This window comes from Pocillopora verrucosa, chromosome 13 (genome assembly GCF_036669915.1).
Source record: "Pocillopora verrucosa isolate sample1 chromosome 13, ASM3666991v2, whole genome shotgun sequence".
NCBI lineage: Eukaryota > Metazoa > Cnidaria > Anthozoa > Scleractinia > Pocilloporidae > Pocillopora > Pocillopora verrucosa.
In genome coordinates, this window is record NC_089324.1 from 14801951 (window position 1) to 14808807 (window position 6857).

At 35.1% G+C, this 6857-nt stretch overlaps 1 long non-coding RNA gene across 1 annotated transcript; it reads left to right on the forward strand.

Moving 5' to 3' along the window:
* The first annotated feature begins 165 nt into the window (after positions 1–165).
* On the forward strand, positions 166–6514 carry LOC131770737 (uncharacterized). The gene is made up of 3 exons (XR_009339131.2): positions 166–355; positions 1212–1294; positions 6202–6514. It is a non-coding gene; the product is annotated as an uncharacterized lncRNA (long non-coding RNA).
* The last annotated feature ends 343 nt before the right edge of the window (positions 6515–6857 follow it).

Genomic DNA, 6857 nt, shown 5'->3' on the forward strand with positions numbered 1-6857 from the left:
TCGTTCTAAAGCAAGGATCCTACTTCGTTTTATAATTGAATGAAACAAAGCAAACAAATCTTATCGATTATTTTAAACCCTCCTTTTGTGAAAGTCTCATTTGAATTACAAATCATTTCTGAAATTAGTATTCACGTTTGCACTCAGTACAGTCTTGCACGTGGAAAGAGCTTACGAACTACACGAAATTTGAGCGTCTTTTAGAGCTTCTACGGAGCTTTACGTCATTTCGACCTTATTAAATTGGATATTGCCTGTTCTGTCCGAGTCGGCGAATGCTTCCTAAGCTGGTCCAAATGGTTTTGATGCTTTGTCGAGGATTCTTACTTTTCAGTTCGTCTCGACTTTTGTTCAGGTAAGTAACACGTAAAGATACATTTGGATGGATGTATAGTGTTCATCTTTCTCGCTGTGGTCCTTGTAAAATCAATGTGTAAAATCAAATGTGAGAAGTCGTAATATACATAGCACAGCCGCCATGACAGTTCTTCTTGAACATAGCTTGAGTAGCAACGCGAGAAATTCGTATTTTGTTAGTGTACTTATCGCTTATTTACTCATTTCTCTTTTTATTCCTGTACAAATTTTTCAGATAGCTTTTATGATTACAGTGCGTTGACCTTAAATATGTTTTAAATGCAGCTTGTCCTTTCCCTTACCCTCCCACCCCTCCCACAGAAAGTTAGCCACAATTGGCGTCAGTAGAAGTTGACACATCATGTTTGAAGAGCTCTATTTATGTATAAAATAACATTCCTGCTTCTACCACACTCTAAATCATTGGCAAGAGCCCCCTCCCCTACCCTCCCCTCCCCCTTTCAATGTTGCCTGTACGTAGCTAAAAGTTCATGGAGTCATGATACATTTTTTTTCTTGGGAGAAGGGGGAGGCGAATAGGTTAACTAAACGAGAGCAAAAGAGATAAAAGAGAGAAAAATAGAGGGTTAGAAAGATCAATGTGTCAACAATTTCGCCGATTATGGGTTATTCCCAATCAACATATTTTTTTTGTAATGCTTAGTAAGTTAAAACATTGAAATTGTATAATGCCTTCGTTCGATATGACTAAAGGAAATTACATTTGTCAGCTATAAATGTGGTGGCTGTAAATAAGTTTTTCGATCCAGACGTTGACATTTACTACTTAGTATGAAAAGCACTCGGGTATGTACGTGTTCACAATATATTTGTCTTGTTTTTTTTCTCCATAGGACAGTTTCAAGAAGAAAGTGAGAACACCTCCAAATCAAGAAAGTCAAGGAAGGAGAGAAATACTCTGACAACGTCAAACAAGGTTAGATGGTTTACTTTTTTTTTATAACAAATTAGTTATCTAGGCCTTTTTTTCTGCTTTTAAAAATGTAACCTGGATTTACCAAATTTTTTCAATTCGATACTAAATTCGAATTCTGTCAATAATGAAGACTGAAAAATTCCAACTGAGAAATGAATCAATTTCCTCACTTAGCTGATTTCTAGGATCTCTTCCTGATTGTCGTGGCTGTCGGTTGTTTCCAGCAGTGTTCATTTGATGAATTAATTCCACCGTGAATTATCTTATCCACTAGTTGTCATTATTTTGCATGTTGAGGCTAGTCATCCGACCAACCAAGTTACCATAGCAATGGTTAAACCTATCAAATTATCGTCAAGTTCTAAGATTAGAGAATGATTATGAGAATGATATCAATCATCCATTTCCTAGCTTTTATTGTTATAACAAATTAATTCAGTAGGCTTGTTCGTCTGCTTTTTTGGAATTCTCCGGCCGCTAGAGTTAGTATCCAAGAAGGTCACAGAATCGATTGTGTAATTTTAATGAACAGTCACAGGTTTCACAAGTTTTTCGCACGATCACGGTCAAAGGCTAACTTAAATCACACTGCTTCGGATTGATAACTAACTGGGTGTGCACTTACCGGTTAATTGACATATTTCCGCAGCCAACGATGACATAATGGCGTAATGTGTGCCCCAGTCCCCGACACTGCGTTGAAAGATGTAAACTGGATTTAATGAATGTTTCCAATTCGACATCAACTCAGCCAATAATGAGAACTCAAAAATTCAACTAAGGAATGAATCAATTCCTTCTCTCGGCTGATTTCTTTAATCCCTCTCTCTGTGATTGAAGTGGCTTTCATTTGTTTTCAGTAGCGTTCTTTTGATGTATTTATTTCATCATAAATACTTTTCATCTGTTTCACTATTGTCAAAAAACTACTTTGTCATTGTTGTGCATGTCAAAACAAGTTACCCACCCTACCAAGTTACCATAGCACCGATTATGCCTATGAAATTATCTTCAAGTTCTAAGATTAAATAAATGATTGAAAGAAGAACATCGATCATACAACTTTCCCTAGGCTTTTTTCAGAGATTAACTATTTGCAAAATGCCGGCATTTTACAATTCAAGGTACAAGTCACTGGCCTAGCGCGTTTCATGTCTGCCTTAGGGCTCATTCAAGACCTTGAAATTGACAAATATTCCATATGACGTTCTGTTCGCACCAAAATGATTGTTTAAATCTAACCTGGCTTCACACAAGAATAACCATTTTTTCAACCTCCAAATAAGGCCACGATTAGCAGATTGAATTTTTTTTTGATGCGGGATGCTTTACTTTAGCGAGGCAATCTTTACTCAAGAGTAAACTGATAAAAAAAGTCGAAGAGATTCGGCCGAGCTTATTCATTCCCCGCCGGACCACATGCAACAGATGACAGACCGGGGAATTTTTTTTACAGGACATCCTGTTGCTGTTGCATAATATTCCACGATGATGGTCATAAAATATGTTAGAGTTAAAAAATGTTAGAGGAAGAGTTTATCCTTTAACAAATTACGGTTAACCTGAAGCCTGAATATCTCGGCTCTAGCTTGAGGCAAAACACAATTCAATATGCTTAGGATTTCATATTTCTTAAACTAAGTTATGCGTTTTTTGTATCTCTGACAAGTCTTAATTCATTTCTTGCACTATTAGGGAGTTTTAGATTCACGTTAATTTCTGAATACGTGTGACCACAAACGTGTAGGAGTCGCGTAACCAGACTCCAGAGGTCGCGTTTGCCATTTTTCGCCCACGTTTGAACTTCGGGCAAGGCAGTTTCAGGTACTTCAAATCCCTAGACGCTATTTTTTCTTCCTGTTCGAAAGTTCTCACGTATGTCCTATAAATATATGTGAATTGAAGTCTTTTCTTTAGAACCGATCCGTTTGGGAAGCTAGAAAACCAATCTTTTAGCCACATTTTGTGCTTGAAATGAAGGACCCCCATCTTTGTTGTGTAATTCAAGATGGCGGCGCGCATGCTGATGCTTTTTTCAGGTGAAAGCCGACGTCGATCTAAAAAGCTGAAAGTCTCGAGACTTCTAACTTCTGACCAAATTTTTTAATTTTTTTCTAGAATTCTTTTTGAGATCTCTAATGAGTTTAATAATCTTATAGTTTCTAACAAAAATGAATCTTTTTTTTTCAATTTAAACGGCCAAACCCTGGGAGCCTGAGTGTTAGGACAAGTTAAAAGTGTATATTTCAAAAGTAGATAGCAGTTCTTCCTGCTCTTATCCACTAGTTGTATGGAACTTTTTCTTTGACATGATTCAATTAAAATTTTCGATCCTAAGTACTTACACTGTCCAACTCGAAATTCTTTAGCCAATTTATTAAAGTATGCTTTAATTAAAATTTGATTTTTTTTCCTCAAAGATTGCTCCTTGAGTTATCATTAACTGGAATAGATCTTTTTTGACGTGATCTCAATAAAAAAATTTTAGAGACTAAGGGCCGGTATTTCAACAAAGTTTAGCCGTTGTTTACCAAAACCGTGTTCCAAGCCATCTTCAATTTAGCCGAACCTCTTATCTCAACATTTATTAAATCAAATCAACCCTCTTATAGAGAATCAATGAGGTCAACGGCTTGCGTAAAACCGCAGTTTGGGTTGGACTTCGTATAAGTACCGGCCTTAGTTGTTTTAAGTGTATAGGCTTTTAGGGCTAATTAGAAAAGTATGCATGTTTCATGAATCGTTGTTTTTTACCTCAAATTGCCTCTGAGGTCTATCATCAACTGATTTATGATTTCATCTTAATGTGATTAGATTCACTAAAAACATTCGAGTCTAATCATTAAAGATATTTGAGATATTGAGCTAGCCATTGGCCACAGCGGAATCGAACAATATAATTTTGGTTTTATCAACTGCGAAACAACATTCGCTCTGACGAAGGGCAAACGCTCGAAACGTCACCTTTGATCTCTACGTTGGCCAGTTAACATTATCAACTCGGTCGAGAAAACTAAACATATCTTGTTATTCTTCCCCGCCGAAGCAGCACTACAGTTTCTTTAGAAACTTACCCTCTTTATTTAACGGAATCGAACAGCGTGCTCAAAAATTGGTTTTTGTCTCTCAAACTGCCTTTAGTGTTTCTCATCAACTGCATAATACAGTAGGCTTCGTTTTTCCAACGTGATTCAATAAAAATCTTGACCTCACTTTTAATTTCTGCGCTCTAGAGGCTGAAACCAGTAGAAAGAGTTTGCTAAATAACTGACATTACTTTCTCTTATTTTATCTAGAGGTTATCATCAACTCATATATAATTTTTCAACGTGATTCATGGAGCCTTATCGTTAATAGTGTCTGAGCTCTTGAGATATAAACCAGATTAGAATAGTGTGCTCCAAAACTTGATCTTTGTATCTCAAAGTGCTTGTATAGTTTATCATGAAATGGTAAAAAACTTTTTTGACTTGATCCTAGAAACATCTTATAGAGCCTAACTATATCAAATCTGTAAGCTCTTGAAGTTAAAAGCAAATTGAAATAGCATGCTCCAAAATGTACTTTTCTCGCCGTTTCATTCTTAAATATCAGTTGGTTTTTAATTTTTTAAAAGGAGACACTGGTAACTTAGTCAGCTCTTTTGGTGAAGAAAGCGAAAAAGAAAAGTATCATTCGCTAATAGAATTAAAGATTCTCCTCCAGAGAACAAATTGGTTTAGGAACTAGTTTTACAAGTTAGTTAACTTCATTGCGTACTTTTCATTCTATTCCTGTGTTAGATATCGGTGCAATTTGTTGGCTTAAAGATATTATATCCCAATAAAAAGCATCTCGAAAAATGTTTCGATAGAATAATTAAAACAATGCAGACAAAGTTTTGAATCCGATTTGCGTCGTTATTTGTACATTTTCACCAAAGTACAGAAGCTTTAAAGTATTTAGTGCCACCTTAATCCAAATTCCGGTAACACGAAATCAAATGGCGTTGCTTGACAATGGAAGGAATTTTATGAATTCAAAGATGTTCTCTGGGAAATGATTTATTGAATAAATACATAGATTGATTTTATACATTTTAATAAAGCTATTTATCGAAGAATAATTTCAAAAATAAAATTTGTCAAATAAGCAATTTAACGGCTTTCCCTGGTTAAAAACACCGCTCAGTCATATTAAATTTTTATTTTTATTCACATTTCTATGCTTGATTCAAGTAGGATTCGGTGCGAACGAGAGCTTGCAAAAATATTCAATAAAATAAACTCAATAAATGATACTCAGATACTTTTATTTTTTTGTGGCTTTTTCGTCGTAACTAGTCACTGACTTGCAGGTATTTCCACTTCCCTTATCTTCCTATTTCTATGTTTGGTTCGAGTAGGATTCGGCGCGAACGAGAGCTTGCAAAAATATTACTTTTTTGGATTTCTCGTGGAAAATTTGAACAAAAGAACTGTATTTCGTCTTGATAAGGACTTTGCAAATGTAGAAACTAAATTTATGCAATATTTAGTTGTTGGTGAATTCCTTCGTGATCAGAAGGATGAGTGACACAGCTTGTCTTTGCTTGACTGATAAATGAACTGGTTTAATCCCTGAAAACAAGCAGGGTAAAAGCTTCTTTAAGTCCAACTTGAAGCCATTTCGAATGACCACAACAAAATTCCTCTACTTTACCAGAATGTTCAACAGCGATCGGTTTGAATTTATCGTTAAATCCAAGTTACTCTTAGTACACGTTCATAAATTGTGCGGTGTAGTCACCTAAAATACCTAAATGCCTTTTCTTGCTCAACATTACAAAATACTTGTTTCTGAAACAACACTGCACTACAATCGCTTGATAAAACATGATTTATTCTAGAGCATTTGTTAATTTATGGTGTATTGTTTTTTCTTCACAGACTGACAGGCGAATATCTTTAATGCTTCAAGCAAGAATCACACAAGAAAGGCTATGATCCGAGTGAAATACACGATTTAAAAAAAGGAGGTAGCGCATTTCTTTCAAAAATATTTTGAGTCGGAGCTAAGATACTTAAGTCTCAAAGTCGAGGACTGGAGAGTTGTAACTTTTTTTTGCCGGTTCAACAACATTAAGGGCTGTTTAAGATAGAAAATTTTCCCGCCGAAAAAAAATACGGGCGCTTTAAGTACGCATGCGTCAATTTTTCATTATTTATTCTGTAAGTAACATCTGTTCAAATGTGGCGAATTTTCCCGCCAAAAGTCTTAGAAAAAATACGGGCGCTTAAAATACGCATGCGCCATTTTTTTTTTTTTTTAAATCAAGTTATGTACTATCTACATTGCCAATGAAATGAATATATTTTATTTGTTGTCTTCTTGTATTATTAAAGTCAATAAAGTAAAGTGCTCAGCTTGGTATCTTTTATTGTTTTTTTCCAATAAACCACCAACGTTTTGTATTCAATAAAATGTTTTAAATTCTCTTTATCACAAGTTAATTAACTGAGTATTTTTCAATTAAATTATTAAGAAATTTTTTTTGTTTATATACTAAGACTTTTGGCGGGAAAATTTGGACCAATTTGCACAG